The sequence below is a fragment of the Hemicordylus capensis genome, chromosome 3, assembly GCF_027244095.1.
Source record: "Hemicordylus capensis ecotype Gifberg chromosome 3, rHemCap1.1.pri, whole genome shotgun sequence".
Classification (NCBI taxonomy): Eukaryota; Metazoa; Chordata; class Lepidosauria; order Squamata; family Cordylidae; genus Hemicordylus; species Hemicordylus capensis.
In genome coordinates, this window is record NC_069659.1 from 289,839,368 (window position 1) to 289,856,916 (window position 17,549).

The window sequence follows — 17,549 nt, forward strand, 5'->3', positions numbered from 1 at the left end:
TAATAATTCCCACTGCTAATGAAAGCATTTGCACTGACATATTAACCTGCTGGTTTGGCACTGAAAGTGTGGCTGTGCTTTGTGGGTTTCTGCCATGGTTCACATTTTCTTTAAAAAGGAACACATCTTTTTTGCCATTAGAAAATAAAAGCTCCAATGACACCTTGTCAATGCCTTTGCATTGCTGCTCCAGTGGCAAACACTATAATGTCGCAGGCTTCTCTGTGTATTCATTGCCATAACTTCCAGAGTGGGATTATGATGATTAGCACATGGTTACCACTAAGCTGTTGCATATCAGGATGATTGGACAAGCTGAACACAATCACAGCATGACATTTTATCTGAATAGCTCTGCACGCTCTCACAGGTAGAAACAGATGGCAATGTTTTCATGCTATCAGACAAAGTATTAACTGTGTGAGCAGAGGGCTTAAGGATAACTTTCTGACATGTTTAAAAATAACTTCATCATGTCAATGTTCAGGTACAGTCCTGAATTTCTACACCAGCCAGCTGTTGGGTTGAAATTAAAACACACAAAAAAACAGGAGGTGTTTTTTGTTCTGTTCAGTATTCCTAGGGTACATCTGTGGGTACATCTGTATAGGGCTTAGGGAAGCAATTATATATAGAAAGAGGGTAGGATTTTTAAATATTCAAACAGAACATCATACAAGTATTACCTGGATCTCATAAGGATGCAGTTAATCAAAAAGAACAGTATAAATGTATTGTTACTTAACAACAATACTTCCATTCTTCTTCAGCTGCTCTGATTTTATAGGAAAGGTACCATAGATCAGTAGCTACTGTACCTTTCCTAACATCAGAGCAGCTGAAGAAGGTGGAAGCCAAAATGTCCTGTCCAATATATTTCTGTTTTGTTAAGAAATTGTTTTGTCGGGGGCGGGGGGTGTAGTGGCAGTGGTCCATAAGAATGCCATCTCCCTTACCAGGGCCCCTGTGAGACTGCTGACTTACACTGAGCGTGTATTTTTGAGGCTGGGAAATAGGGCTAGGTTGGGGATTCTCTTGGTGTACCATCCACCCCGCTGCCCAAATGATTCCCTAACTGAGCTGACGGAGCTGGTTGCAGAGTTGGTGTTGAAGTCACCAAGACTTTTGATGTTGGGGAAATTCAGTATCCACTTTGGGGCGGGCTTGTCTGCTGCAGTTCAGGAGTTCATAGTGGCCATGACAACTATGGGCCTATCTCAATTAGTTTCTGAACCAACTCCTGTTGCCAGCTACACACTCAATTTGGTCTTTTGTTTGGATCAGGGGGGTGTTCCGTGGGTGGGAGATCCAGTGGTTTCCCCATTGTCATGGACAGACCACTACCTGGTCAAGGTTGGCTTCACAGCCACAATCCACCCCTGCAAGGGGTGGTGAATCTATCTATCTATCTATCTAATAAATAAATCATGGATGGTGAACCTATTAGGATGGTCCGCCTCAAAAGGTTGCTGGATCCTGTAGGATTCCAAAAAGCCTTGGAGGGTTTTATTGTTGGTGCTGCCAGTGAGTCTGTCAGTGCCCTAGTGGGAAGCTGGAATAGGGAACTCACCATGGTAGTAGACACAATTGCTCCTAAGTGTCCCTTCTGACCTGCTTCAAAAATGGCCCCTTGGTATACAGAGGAGGGATTGCGGGTGCTGAAGCAGCAGGGTAGGCAGCTGGAATGCAAGTGGAGGAGAACTCAGCTCAAATTTGACAGGACAGCATAGGACCCATTTGAAGGTTTATATGGCGGTGGTGCATGTGGCAAAAAACTGATTTTGGTCTGCATGTATTGCAACCACAGGTTCGTGTTCAGCAGAGCAATCCCAGGTTGTGAGGAGTTTAATTTCTGCTCCTTCTGTTTTAAATCAGTCACCAGAAACTTTGTTCTGCTGTGACGTTTGTAATGGGTTCTTTGTGAATAAAATTTCCTGTATTCGGGCCAACTTGGACTCCACTATTTCTGCAAAGTCTATGAAGGAGGTGTCCAGCAATCTCTCCTGCAATATTAGATTGGATCATTTTCAATCTGTGATTCCTGAGGATGTGGACAAGTTTCTTGAGGCTTGGCTGCTTCTATCTAGCAGGAAGATTGCTGGAGGTGGCCTAGTTAATATCATAAATGCATCAGTGAGGCAGGGTAGGTTGCTTCCTTGTTTGAAGGAGGCAATGGCTAGACTGCTTCTTAAGAAGCCTTACCTGGATCACTTAGTGATGAGTAGTTACAGGCCAGTCTTCAATCTTCCATCGTTGATCCATTTCAAACTGGTTTTAGAGCTGCCTATGGGGTAGAGACAGCCTTAGTCAGCCTAATGGATGATCTTTACCGTGGGATTGACAGAGGGAGTGTGACTCTGCTGATCCTTTTAGATCTCGCGGCAGTGTTCGATACCATCAACCATGGTATCCTTTGGGATACCAGTTGGGAATGGGGTTCCACTCCTATATCTCAGGTAGATTCCAGATAGTGGATCTTGGTGACAGTTGCTCCTCAAAACAGGAGTTGTTATATGGAGTTCCTCAGGGCTCCATTCTGTTACCAATACTTTTTAATATCTCTATGAAACCTCTGGGTGAGGTCATCAGGAGATTTTGATGCTGATGACACCCAAATCCATTTCTCCTTGTCATCTTTATCATCAGGAAATGGCACTCATTCCCTAAATGCCTGCCTACAGGCAGTAATGAGCTGGATAAGGGACAACAAACTGAAACTGAATCCAAGCAAGATGGAAGTGCTCATTGTAGGGGTTCAGAATTTGAGGGATGAGTTAGATCTTCCTGTGCTGAATGGGGTTACACTCCCCCAGAAGGAACAGGTATGCAGCTTGGAAGTTCTCCTGGACCCAGGCCTCACCCTGGTATCTAGGGTGGAGGCTATGACTGAGACTGCTTTCTACCAGTTTCAGCTGATTCGACAGCTGCGTCCATTCCTTGAAGAGCACAACCTCAAAACAGTGGTACATCAGCTGGTAACCTCCAGGCTTGACTATTGCAATGCACTCAACGTGAGGCTGCCTTCATACATTGTTCAAAAACTTCAGGTAGTTCAAAATGCGACAGCCAGACTGGTGTCTGGGATAACCTAGAGAGACCATATTATGCCTGTTTTAAAACAGTTGCACTGGCTTCTGATATGTTTCCAGGCAAAATACAAATACTGGTTAATACCTTTAAAGCCCTGAATGGCATAGGTCCGGGTTACCTTAGAGAGCACCTTCTTCTGCATGATCCCCACCACACATTAAGGTCATCTGTGGAGGTCCGTCTCCAGTTACCACTGGTATGTCTGGTGGTGACTCAGAGGCAGGCCTTCTATGTAGCTGCTACTGGCCTATGGAATGCATTCCTGGCAGATATCCATAATTGAGGCTCGTTGTTGGCCTTCAAGATAGCCCTAAAAACCTGTTTGGCCTGGCCTTCCAGGGTTTTTAAACAGTTTTAATTGTTAATGGTTTTATACTGCATTTAAATTGTTTCGTAATGATTGTTTTTAAAGGACTGATTTGCGGGTTTTATTTTTGCTGCTGTGCACCACTCAGAGCCATTTGGATGGATTGGTATATAAAATAAATCAGAGGCGTAACTATAGGGGGGGCAGGGGGGGCACGTGCCCCGGGCGCCATCTTTTCTGGTCACGTGGGGGGCGCCGCCATGACAAAAAATATATATTTTATTTTTTGGGGTTTTTTTGTTAATACAAATGTTTCCTGCTCCGTGCAGCAGCGCTGCAGCAGTCAAGGGAGTCAATTTTCAGTCCCCTTCCTAATGATTCCTAGCATGATATTTGCCTTTTTCGTAGCTGCCATGCACTGAGTTGACACTTTCAATGAGGTGTCCACTACAATCCCAAGGTCTCTCTCCTGGTCAGTCCCTGACTGCTCAGACCTAGGGGTGTGCAAGCCAGCTCAAATTTGAGCCGGCTTGTCTCGAAGAGTTCAGGTCAAAACAAACCAGGCCCTGTTCAGCCCGAATATGGGCCAAACTGGGCCTGGTTTTATTCAAGCCAGCTAGGAACTTACTGGTAAAGAGGAATCCGGTAAGGGGGGATCAGGGGGCTTTACTAAAACTAGTTGAGGCACGAGGGAAGTTAATTTTCACCTTAAAAGTGCTGGCACTGGCCCCAAGGATGGGTAGGGTAGCACAGTGGCTCCCCCTCACCCACACTGGAGTAGGCAGGGCCAGTTCAGGCTTGGGTCAGGCTTCTGATTTGTGGTCCCACAAATGGTCTCTGCACATGAATGGAGGCCATTTTATTGACCTCCATGCACACGCAGAGGCCCAAACCAGGCCTAAACTGGTCTTGCTTGCTCCAGCAGAGGGGAGCCGCCACCACCATTCCTGCTCACCCCTGTGGCTGCTGCTGCTGCCACCACAGCCACCCATGACGGTATTTGTAAGGTAAAAATTTACACCCCTCCTATCCTAACTAGTTTTAGCAAAGCCCCCTGTTCCCACCTTCCCCTTTACTCATATAGGGAAATCCTTACCGGATTCCCCTTTACCGACAGAGTTTCAAGCCCACTTGAACCAGGCTCAGTTTGAACCTGGTTTGAGTGTGCACAAAATTGAACTGGACCCGGTTTGGCTCGAGTCCTATTTGATTCAAGCCAAACTGGATTTTCTTCTTTTGTCTACACCTCTACTCAGACCACATCAGTGTATAAGTGAAGTTGTGGATTTCCCCCCAATATGCATCACTTTATACTTGCTAACATTGGACTGCATTTGCCATTTGTTGCCCACTCACCCAGTTTGGAGAGATTCTTTTGGAGCTCCTCACAATCTCGTTTGAATTGCATTACCCTAAATATTTTAGTGTCATCTGCAAATCTGGCCACTATGCTGGTTACCCAAACTTCTAGATCTTTTATGAAAAATTAAATAGCACTGATCCCACTACAGATTGCTGGGGGAACCACATTTCTTACTTCCCTCCATTGTGAAAACTGTGCATTTATTCCTACCCTCTGTTTCCTGTCCTTCAACCAGTTTCCGATCCACACATGAACCTGTCCCCTTATCCTATGACTGCTAAGTTTACTCAAGAGCCTTTGGTGGGGAAATCTGTCAAAAGCTTTTTGGAATTCCAAATATACTATGTCAACCAGATCACCTTTATTCATAAGCCTGTTGACACTCTCAAATAACTCCAAAAGGTTAGTGATGCAAGACTCGCCCTTGCAGAAGCCATGCTGGTTCGCCTTCAACAAGGCTTTTTCTTCTATATGTTTAACAATTTTATCCTTAAGTATGCTTTCCATCAATTTACCCAGCACAGAAGTTAAGCTGACCAGCCTGTAATTTCCAGGATCTCCCCTGGATCCCTTTTTGAAAATTGGAGTCACATTGGCTACTTTCCAGTCCTCTGGAACAAGGTCTGATTGTAGGGACACGTTACATATTTTTTCTAGGAGATCAACAATTTAACATTTGAGTTCCTTCAGAACTCTTGGGTGGATGCCATCTGGCCCTGTTGATTTGTTAATTTTTAGTTATCTGGAGTAAATTGCTGAACTAAAATTTGCCATTTTATTCATGTCATGTTGGCCTCAATGTTATTGAAGTTTTTCTTCTGTATGCGTGTGAGTGTGTGTGTGTATATATATATATATATATATATATATATATATATATATATATATATATATATATGCCAACAGAGGAGAACACTTCATGCATATAATGAAGTGTGCTCTAAACCAGTATTTCTCAATGATTTTGGAGTCATGGACTGGTACATTATTTGTGCACAGTCTCCTGGACCAGCAGTTAGTAAGGGGGTTACCCCCCTTGCCCACAACCCCACCCCCATGCTCCCCCCAAAAAACAATTTTGGGCAGCTCTCCGGAGCTCATTTCCAGACAGCCCTTGCTGCTGGATAATGTTCATTTCAAGGGAGTGAAATGAACGTTATCCAGCAGCAAGGGCTGCCAGCCTGCCTGGAAATGAGCTCCGAATTTTTTGGGGGGTGTGTGAGTGATTTTTATTAGTAATGTCTCACGGACAGGTATCCAACACTTTGCGGACCAGCACCAGTCCACGGACCAGTGGTTGAGAAACACTGCTCTAAACCATGAAATGGGGATGGGCTATAGCTCAGTGTTAGAGCATCTGCTTTACATGGAGAAGGTCCCAGGTTCAATTCCTGGCATCTCCACGGAGGGCTGGAAAAGACTCTTGCCTGAAACCTGGAAGAGCCTCGGCCAGTCAATGTAGCCAATACTGAGCTAGATGAAAAGAACCCTCTGTTTCTAAAGCTTATGCCATAATATGTCTTTAAATGCAACATGCCTCTTCATTGCTTTTGCTTCCAGAGACACCCCTCTGGAAGTCCTCATTATGGACTATGGAGGTCTCAGCAATGACAAACTCAGCAAATTAGTGGTTGGTTAAGCTACAAAGGCAGCCTAGTTTGATAGTCCAACTGAAATAACTGATGCTACATCTTCCCCTTCACTAACACAAGTTAATTATTACTCATTATTACTGGCTGACATGATGTGCAGTGTTACAGAGCCATAACACCCCATCCTGGAGCTGCTGCAGACTTTAAAGGCAGCCACAACATGGTTTTGAAGCAGCGATTGCAGAAGCACTGGTTCCAGAGGTTTCCCCATTCTCAACATTATGCCAGCCACTATTATTATAACTATTATGATCTCCTATCCTCAGCCCCACACCAAAAGCATCAACGTGAAAAAATTAAGTATGAGTACTAGGTCACATGTTAACACAGACCACAGCAATTGTGCACCAATTATGAAACTGCACCTAGCAACCTGTGTTAGAAAAAGACAAGTCCTGATGCCTCAACATTAGTCTTACAGCTTTGGCAACACTCAGTTCTTCTGCTCAGGCCACAGCTAGTGAAGGTGTGGGGGAGACCAACAGCTTTCCTTTCTATGGCTTTAGCCTTTCAATGGCTTTAGCTTTGCTGCCAGGGATCTCTGATTTGGAAGGTCACAGTATGAAACTCTTCCATTGGTAAGACACTTGTATGCCCTCTTCAAAGCAATAATACCTGCTTAATATCTTATACAATTCAGAAAGAACAGGGTATGTCTGAATAGTGGAGTCCATTGGTTTATGGCTGGTATTAGAAAGTTCCAGTGACTGGACGGAGGGCACTTTTTCCAAGAGAGATTAAGGTCATTCACATGACCAAAATCTCTGGTGGCTAGGAAGGGCTGGGGAGAAGGCAGGAGTATACCTACCATCCCCTACACAATCTCTGGGAAACCCATGCTACGCCATGCCACCGCGCACATGATCGCCGCTGCAGCAATCAGTGTGGTGTTCTGGAGCCAAGGAAATACTGCCAGGCCTCCAGAACTCCCACAATGCACTGGGCATTCCATCTCAAGCTGGGTGCTCTAGGCACCCAGCTCTATGTCTGATCAGGCTGCAGGCAGCCTGAGCAGACAGTGACACATGACCAGGATTCCCAGTAGAAGGGCTAGCTCACACCCTTTTATCTGAGTAATAGCCCAGGGAAATTTCTTGGGCTACCCAGCAGGGCAGCGCTGGGATTGGCCACAATCCTGACACTTCACACAAGCAGCCCTAGCCTGGTAGGGCTGCGCAAGCCAGGGTAGGGCTGCTTGTGTGAACAGCCTCATTTATCTTGCAGGCCACCTGAAACTTGCTTGACTCATCTAAGAGGAAGGTATTTCGTTTCATCAACAGTGAGATTATGTACTGTGAATTTGATGCTGTATAACAAATCTTTTAAAGTTCAAATGAAAGTTACACAAGTAAAAACAAAAGACGATCAAAGAACTATGATAAGTGTGGTTTTATCTTAATACATTTTTATCCACTGTGTCAGTGCTTTGATAAAGACATTTATTTGTGACATTGATTCTAAATGACCTGTTCCGTCTGTAGCCTGTGGGTCAGAATGACCTGCTCATTCCAGGAATATAAACATTAACATGCAGTTAATTCCGCTCTAAAATGAGAGGCTGTTATCTTTTCAGAAACAGAAAGCTCATAACTACCAAAATATAAACCTTTCAAGCTTCATTATTCCAGCAATTGATGCTTCATTATGGTAAATATGCTTAATGCTTTAATCCTTTAAGAAATATTGTTTTGTTGTGTGGGAGAACCTACTGCATATTGATTGCATGACATGTCTACACAAGTCACTCACACTGTACATGATCATATTCAGAAAGTATTGTTTTTGCCCACTTCTGAGTGGAGATTTATTCCTAGGCTGTTAACTAACAGAAAGATGTGGGATACCCCCTGCCCATATATGCTGATTTTATTCTGTGGGTGACCTACAGGCAGCTGATGCATTGCCTAATGTGAGGACCAAATTTCACAAAACAAAAAGAGCTTTGTATGGCCAAACCCTTCACTTTACCACCTGTTGGATTTCCATGTTACCTGATTGCTTGGGTGGCCCTGTGGAGTTTAGAGAAGGGCATGGCATCCCTCCTCTGAGGCTTTCATTCCCTTCAGGGGGCAGTAGGGATAAGAAGGGCCCAAGCTGGTCAGATCTCATTGGGGCTGAGAGGGCAAGGCTCTAGGAAACAGTTCTAGAGAGACAGCAAGATTGGGTGTGGCAGGAAACAGGAAGCAAGGTCAGGAAGGGGGCAAACCTGGAAGCAGGCTTTAAGCCCTGTCAGCTCTGCACTGCGGTATTTAAAGACAAGGCAACTGATGAGGAGGAGCTGCTTCTGAGTATGGGAGCCAGGAGTTCTCCAGGAGAGGGAACTGGCTGAATGCAGGAAGCCAGGAGGAGGACTCAGGTGACAAACTAACCTCCTGCCCTGGCTGTTCCTGAGGCTGACCTTTTTTTTGGTACTGACCCAGTCATTCTGAAGCTAGGAGCCCACCCCATCCCCTGGGAGTCTGACACCACCTAACCTGTATTTCCCCCCATTCATTTCATCAGCTAGGTTGAGCATGGATCCATCTTGCAATTGGTCATTTATACATCTGCAAACACATACAGAAAAACAGAGACACGTGTTACATTAAAGCAGGTCTGCACAACTTCAGCCCTCTGGCTGTTCTTGGACAGTCAAGAATGCTGAGCATTGTAGTCCAACATCTGCAGGAGGGACAAAGTTGTACAGTACAGTTATAAAGACATATTGTCTTAAAGACTTAAAGATTTATTGTGGCATGAGCATTTGTAGACTAGAAATCATTTCATCAGATGCATGAACTAGGTTATCTGTAAGATTCTTCAGAACCCTAGAAAAAGTCAGAGGTTTGTTTAAATTCTGATTGAATTTAGATAACTTGGGTATCAAAAAGTCTTTAGGCAGATAAATGGGGTATCAACAAGTCAACTTCAGTATCAACAAGGTAGGGGTGTGCACGGAACTGGTTTGGCTGGTTCGGTTAAAATACAAACTGGATTTGAACCAGCCCAGTCTGGTTCTGAGTCCAGCCAAACCTGTTCTGATCCAGTTCGACCATCAAACTGGGCTGAACCAGTTCGGCAGATATACTTGTAAAGGGGAATCTAGCAAGGATTCCCCTTTAGAAGTACAGGGGTAGGGCACTGTAAGGAGCAGCCAGGTAGGGGTGGCGAAAGAGAGGAAATGCTGCTTACCTAGCCCAGTGTGGCTGCCAGTGCTGCCGCTTGCCACCGCTCACCCTCCCAGCGTGGCCCCACGCGTGTTCTGTCGGGAGGGCGAATAGTGGCAAGCGGCCCCACTGGACCGGGTAAGCAGCTTCCCCCACATCTCACCACCCTCGCCTGACCACCCCTGAACCAGACATGGTTCATTCGCTCACAGACTGAACCACCCCCAGTTTGGTCCATGAGTGAACCTTCAAACTGGCCTTCGTTTGAGGCGAACTGGTTCTGCATGAACCATTCATGCACCCCTCTACAACACGGCCTACCAGATAGAGAGCTGAATAAAACCTGAAGTGGAAAAGCTCCATATTCTTGTTTGAGCAACTAGAAAAACATCTAAACATTAGATTAGAAAAACATCTAAACATTAACATGGATCCCTAAACATTATCCTGTTGGCAATTATAAACATGGATATTGAGAAAATATTGTAAATAGTGGGACCAAAAGAGCATGAAATGCAAAAGGTACAGTCTGTGAGATTCTATGCAAAACTCAGATGTGTCCAAGATAAATATAATGACCATTCACAACAGCAATAACTGGCGATATTGCAGTTTCCCTGCTTTGCTACTCTAATTTAACTTCTGTAGTTGGAGAGAATACCCTGATATTGAATCCTAAACAAACAGCTCCATTGATAAATTCTGTACATTTGAACTTCTTTGGTTGTTAAATTGTGACTTTTGAGGTCTATATCAAAGTGTCTTGAGGAAATGTTCTTCAGCTAGTTTCTAAATATTACTATATTTGATGTCACACTTGTGCCCATTTATCCTTTTGAGCAGACACTGAGCTGTTTCTCCTGCATAGATAGCAGAAATGCATTGTTGGCAGGAGTGGCATATATCACATTGGAGCACTCTGTAAAGCACTCTTTTGACTAATTGAAACTGTGCTCAGAAACTGACAAGATTGAATCGCTATAATCTTAGCTGACATTATGTTTAAACGTCCACATCTGAATGAGTGGGTTTGTCTGCAAAAGGACTGACATATTAATCTTGGTGAGCAGATCTGTCTCAGCCTTTGGTCTCAGACAACCGAAGTTCACCCCTTGGACCAGGGTCACTTGATGTCACTTTGAAGGCAGTAGAAAATGGAACTATTCACACTACTGTTCGGGAGGGTGGGATGGCTATGAAACCTTACCTTCCCCCCAGACAATCCTCCAAAGGTTGCTGGGAACGCAGTCTGTGCTCCCAGACAAGCAGCACTACACTAGGCAGCACAGAGCTCCAGAGGCCAGGATGATGCATCCCGGCCTCTGGGTATCCCACAATGCACAGCGCAATGAGCCTAGTGCATCGAGGGGCGGGTTCCCCCATTTGACTGGAGTGCTAGGTGTCTATCTCAGACACATGATCCTGGCAGCCGGGTTAAGGGAGCCCTCACTCCCTTAACCTTGGCTAAGAGATGGGCTTTAAGGAGAAGCGCCAGGATCTTCGCAGATCCCTGTACTCCACACGAGCAGCCTCACCCAGGCTAGGATGTCCTAACCAGGGTTAGGGTGCTTGTGAGAACAGCCTCATTAAGTTCACATTGTCTCCACCACAGTGGTGGCACAATCCTTCACATAATATGAAATTACTCAGCTTTGGATAAGTCTAAAGTGACATTGCTTCTAATAAAACATCACCTATTCAAGACAGAGAGGTGCATTTGAAAAGAAGATGGCTGACTAACAAAGCACTTGTATGTAGTGTGTAGCCCTCTGTTGGATGGGGCGTGGATGAAATTATTTTTGGCCCTGGTGGGATTGGCGTAGGAGAGAGTCTGTGTGAGAGAGTTCCAAGGAGAGACTGTGGAAGGAAAAAGGAGGTCAACGGAGTAGAAATTAGAGTATGAAGAAGAGTTTGAGACAAGAAGAAAGAGGGTAAAACCTGAACTCTTGAGGAGAAAAGAACAGCTTTCTGTTCTCAAGCATCCTTCCAAGATGATCAGGGTCTTAGAGCACTTTCCTTATGAGGCAAGGCTACAACACCTAGGGCTTCTTAGTTTAGAAAAAAGACAACTGTGGGGAGACATGACAGAGGTCTACAAAATCATGCATGGTGTGGAGAAAGTGGATAGAGAAAAATTTCTCTCTCACACACACAACACTAGAACCAGGGGTCATCCCATGAAATTGATTGCCAGGAAATTTAGGACCAAGAAAGGGAAGTACTTTTTCACACAACGCATAGTCAACTTGTGGAATTCTCTGCCACAAGATGTGGTGACAGCCAACAACCTGGATGATTTTAAGATGGGTTTGGATAACTTTATGGAAGAGAGGTCTATTAATGGCTACTAGTCTGAGGACTATAGGCCACCTCCAGCCTCAGAGGATTCCTCTGAATACCAGTTGCAGGGGAGTAACAGGAGAGACGGCATGCCCTCAGCTCCTGCTTGTGGACTTCCAGCGGCATCTGGTGGGCCACTGTGTGAAAAAGGATGCTGGTCTAGCGGGGCCTTGGGCCTGATCCAACAGGGTCATTCTTATGTTCCTTCAGCCACAGATTCAGTAGCAGGAGCCAGGGAGACTGGGACCTAAGAACTGCAGAGAAACTGGAGTATCTGTTGCTTCACCTATTTTGAAGACCTTTGCCTTTATGAATAACCACCTTTTGAAGCAATTGGGGCTTTTGATTTAAATACAGCCAGGAAAACAAACAAATGGATCATAGAACAAATCAATCCAGAATTTTCATTCAAGGCACAAATGGCCAGGCTCAAATTATCATACTTTGGACACATTATGCAAAGATCCAGTTCCGTTGAGAAGTCCATAATGCTGCGAAAAGTTGAAGGAAAGCGAAGAAGAGGATGACCAGCAGCAAGGTTGGTGGACTCGATTTCAACAGCAATGAATGCACCACTGAGAGACCTTAAAGGCCAAGTTGAAGACAGATCATCCTGGAAAGAATCTATCTATGTGGTCGCTAAGAGTTGACACTGACTTGATGGCACTTAATCAATCAATCAATCAATCAATCAATCAATCAATCATATGTGGAAAATGTATATTTGTTTAAATTGATTAACTTAAACTTTTTGAATAGTTAAATTTGCCTCTAAATTCATGTCAGTGTTGACTTTGGAGTGTGGACTCTGGGAGAAAGTTTCACTTGCGTGACTGCCAGTGATGCAAAAAGATTGTGTTGCTGTGCGAAGTCACAGGGATTCTTGGAACAAGGCTCTTGCACAAGTTCACAGCACAACATATGAAGTGTGCCACAGGTTGTGTAACTTCACTAGCACAAACATGTTTGCGCTAGTGCAACATTAGACTAAGATGCAAGCTTCAAACTTAGCACAGCTAGTCAACGCAACAGCCTTGTGCAGCACAACAAATTTGAGCAAGTGTTTCATTAGTCTGAATGCCAGCCATTTTTTAAAAATAGCACATTCCTGACTATTTGCTATTTTAAAACATTGCTATTTTAAGTTTAGTCTAAACATTGATTACCAGTATTTCTACTATTTGTATTGTTCAAAATATGGTGATGGACTTTGAATTGCTCCCGCCTTCAACTCACTCATCAGTACTAACATACTTTACTTACTTCTGTTTAATTAAGTCTTCTTTATATATTATTCATTAAAGACTGGAGCTGAAATGAATAGTGCTTTCCAAATTCATGAATCAAATTCAAGTGGTTGGCTCCTTTGACTAATACTTATAGTAACACATGAAAGCTGCAACTTTGGGTAATTCATTTTGGCAAAGTAAGGATATTTTTGCTCATTTGCAAGTTGCATAACCCGAAATAAAGGATGGCATATTCATAATTTTAAAAGAAAAGGTATGAAGCTACTTCAAAATCAAAGTTCTCTTGAATCTGGAAGCATCCTTCCAAATTAATTGAGCTTCTTGAATTAAAAGTCCACTATGAATATTTAATTCAACTTAAAAGGAACACAGCTAAGACCCAATCTTGTCAATTTGGTTCAAAAGGCCAGCAATAAAAGGATACAACAGCAGAGGAACAAAGGATATAATCAAATCAGCAATTCCAGTATTCCATGTTAGCCATAACTGTGTCATCAGACATTTACAAGGACCCATATTCTGGGCCAGGAAAAGATGTTGTAACATCAATAGGAGCCCTTTTTTCTATTTAGAAGTAAATTTATCTCTATTTAGAATAAATTCAACTCTAAGGAGCTTATATTATGCCTTTTCCAGTTCTCTGTAGGCTGCCAAAATGCTCTAGTGAACAAATCTCCTGGGTAAACTAAAAACTGAAACATCTTGATGAAGCCATCCCCATTCAAAAGAAATTAGAAGAAGAGCACCACTGCTGTTTTATTATCAAAGGAAAAATTAAGCACAGGAGGGAATTCAGCCATACATATGAAAATCAATTGTATCTTTCTCTTATTTGGTCTCATTTAATTATTTATTGCCTGAGTGATGCTGACTTCGACACACCAAAGCACAGAATTATTGAAGTTAAAAGTAGTCAATACTATGATTAATGGAAAGGGCTTGGAGTCACTCATCGCAGTGAAGAAAAATCAGGGCTGAAGATGCCATTTTTCTCCATGCATCCCTAGTAGGCTGTCTGTATCCTGCAACAGTCAATAACAATCAGGATGCTGTCCTTACAAATGAGGGCTATGAACAGTGTAAACCAGATAAATCACACCACTTAAGATGGTTTCCCTCAGAGCTTCCCTGGAGTCTAAAAGCCTCACCCTATGGATCTGCTTAGCGGGTGGTGCCAAAGCTACAGCAACATCCTGTGACAGACAAGCCAGGCAGAGTCAGACCTCTCTTAACACACAAAGAATATTTAGAGCAGGCCTGCACAACTCAAATGACCTGGTGGGCCGAAACCACCCGTGACTTGGTTCATGGGGGCCAAGGTCAATTCTTAGGATGCTGATTATGAGAGTAACACTTAATATCAATCAATCAATCAATCAATCAATCAATCAAATTAAATCAAATTAAAGTGAAATTAATTAAAAATGAATTTAATCAAAATTTAACTTTTGACATTCTAGCAGGCCAAGATTAATTTAAATTAATATGAAGTAAGTTAAATTAAAATTCATTTTAATAATATAAATATTATACAACCTGTACAAAATACATAATAAAATGCATTGTTCTTCCTATCCACCTCTGCCAAATCATCACACATAACATGGAACACTGTTAAAGGGGGGGGGGGGATATGAGAAGCTCTTCTCATAATTTTGGAAAAGAAGGGAGAAGTGGAAAGAAAGATGGAAAGGATGGGGCAGGAGGCTTGGCTTGAGAGAGATGCACAGGCAAGGGTCCTTGAGCAGTAGGAATGACCATCACTACAGGCCCTGAGTCGCTATGGGAGCCACCGCCACCACCGCTTGGGGGAAAGGGAAGAAGGGCCACCCCTGGCTCACCCCCGCCCCCCACAGCCATCCCCCAGTCGCACAGCAGCAGGAATTTAAAGAAAAATTAACCTTTCCTTGGCCTCCTCTTTGCACACCCGGCAGGACTTCTCGGCAGCTCACTCGCTACCGCTTTCTCTCCCTGCCGCTGTTTCTCCGCCCGCCCGCTTGTCTGTCCCGCCACCTCCTCTTGCCGGCATGGCCCTTTCATTGTTGCCTTTCTGGGCTGCTGGCACTGAGAACCCATCCAGCTTGCCGGCAGACAGCTCCACAAGGTTTCCTCTCGTGGCTTCTTCCTTCCCTGAGTGGCCTCCAGTGCGGGTCGCTACCACCCGCCACCATTTTCTTCCCCCATTTACCCCCGGAAGTAGCTATGGAAGTCTCACCTCTCGCGAGATTTCTGGCCCTTCTCGCAGCCCTTCTCACAAGATTTCTGGCCCTTCTCGTGAGATTTCCACAATACATTTAGAAAGAATGGCAGACATGTCTGAGAAATTATTATGGAGGTTTGGGTCGGGAGGAGGCGGGTGGGCGGGAAGTTGGGGGACAAGCAGAATGGCCCCATGGGCCAAGAAAAAAGGCCTCACGGGCCACATGCGGCCCACGGGCTGTATGTTGTGCAGGCCTGATTTAGAGGGATCAAAAGACCACCCAGCTGATTGAATGATCTTAACAGTGGTTGGCACTATAAGTTAATAAGAAAGCCACAGAGAAATCAAAGAGTAGTCAATTTCCTGCATTTTCTCTCTATTTTTGACAGTCATAACTCATAGGTTTAAGGACATCCTGGCCATATGAAGCTGCCTTTTACTCAGGGAGACTATCGGTCTACCAAGCCCACTATTTTCTACTCTAAATGGCAACATCTCCCCAATGTATCAGGCAGAAGTTTTCCCCAACCCAGATTTCTGAGATCCTTTGGTGCAGCAGAGAAGTAACTTGCCTAGCAAGCAAGAAGTTGCAGGTTCGAATCCCTGCTGGTATGTTTCCCAGACTATTGGAAACACTTATATTGGGCAGCAGCGATATAGGAAGATGCTGAAAGGCATCACCTCATATGGCACGGGAGGAGGCAATGGTAAACTCCTCCTGTATTCTACCAAAGACAACCACATCATGGCTCTGTGATTGCCAGGAGTCAACACTGACTCAATGACACAACTTTACTTTTACTTTTTCAAAATAGATATTCCAAGGACATACAATCTAAGGTGAAAACTAATACAGTATCCTTGACCAAACATGCTCTTCATAATCTTATGTAGTCACATGTAAAATTGCAAGTTCTAAGCAATGGGTTTCTATAGAAACTCTATCTGGCAATTCAAAATTCAATTGGGTACAGGTGCATTTCCACCCTTTGAAAACATCTTTTAATTATTTGCTTTAAATCATTGCTTATTTATGAAATTGTATTCTACCCTTCCTCCAAAATGCTCAGGCAACATACAAGACCCCCCCCCCTTTTCTTTTGAGCTCACAAGAACTCAGTGAGATAAGATGGTACTACTACTACTACTATTACTACTACTGCCACCACCACTACTACTTCTACAAGCATATTTATATATCACTTTTCAACAAAAGTTTCAAAAGTGGTTTACATAGAGAAATAATAAATAAATGGCTCCCTGTCCCTAAAGGTCTCACAATCTTAAAAAGAAACATAAGATAGACAGCAGCAACAGCCAGTAGAGATGTGCATGGAACTGATCCGGAGGCCCTTTATAGGCCTCCGAACTGGTTTGATCGGCTGGCGGTTACACCGGTTCAAAGGCGGGAGCATACCTTTAAGGGTGGGGGAGGGTGCCCTCACCCCTTCTGCCGCATTCCCCCCACCAGAGCTCCATTTTAAAAGTCCCCGTCAGGGTGGCAGCGTACCTCCCTGCCGCCCCAGTGTCCTCCTCAGCCAGAAGTTAACGCAAGTACCCAGAGTGCTTGTGCACGCCAGGCACATGTGCATGCACATTGGGCATGCACACGAGTGAGCGGAACGTGTGCATGCACGCACTCGGCATGCGCGTGCACACCAGGTACTTCCATTAACATCTGGCCGAGGAGGACACCGGGGCAGGAGGAGGTACACTGCCACCCCGACAGTGACTTTTAAAATGGAGCACCAGAGGGGGAAATGTGTCAGGAGGGGTAATGGCACCCTTCCCCACCCTTAAAGGCATGCCCCCCATGCCTTCAAACTTCTCCGCCCCCCACACCAGTTCCATGCACATCCCTAACAGCCAGGATGCTGTGCTGGGGTGGGGGTGGATAGGGCCAGTTGCTCTCCCCCGGCTCAGTAAAGAGAATCACCACTTTTAAAAAGTGCCTCTTTGCTCAGTTAGCAGGGTAGGCATGAGGAAGTGTCACCCAGTTAATTTCCTGACTGTGCAGGGATTTGAACCTGGGTCATCCTAGTTCTAATCCGACACTTTAACTGCTTCATTGCTGGGGTTGTATTGTGACAGGAGTTTGTAGTGTTTAAAGCTGCAGAAGCATATAACCATCCTCACGCATACACATTTTGTTGGTGGCACTCTGTGAGAGTGTGCGAGTGTGTGTGTGTGTTGAGTGGTAT

At 44.4% G+C, this 17,549-nt stretch overlaps 1 long non-coding RNA gene across 1 annotated transcript in view; it reads right to left on the reverse strand.

The window, feature by feature from the left end:
• Positions 1-15,471, reverse strand: part of LOC128349932 (uncharacterized) — a 71,387-nt gene extending 55,916 nt beyond the window's left edge. The window contains exon 1 of the long non-coding RNA XR_008319075.1: positions 15,364-15,471. This is a non-coding gene — a long non-coding RNA (uncharacterized LOC128349932). The remainder of the gene's footprint in view (positions 1-15,363) is intronic.
• Positions 15,472-17,549: the final 2,078 nt, after the last annotated feature.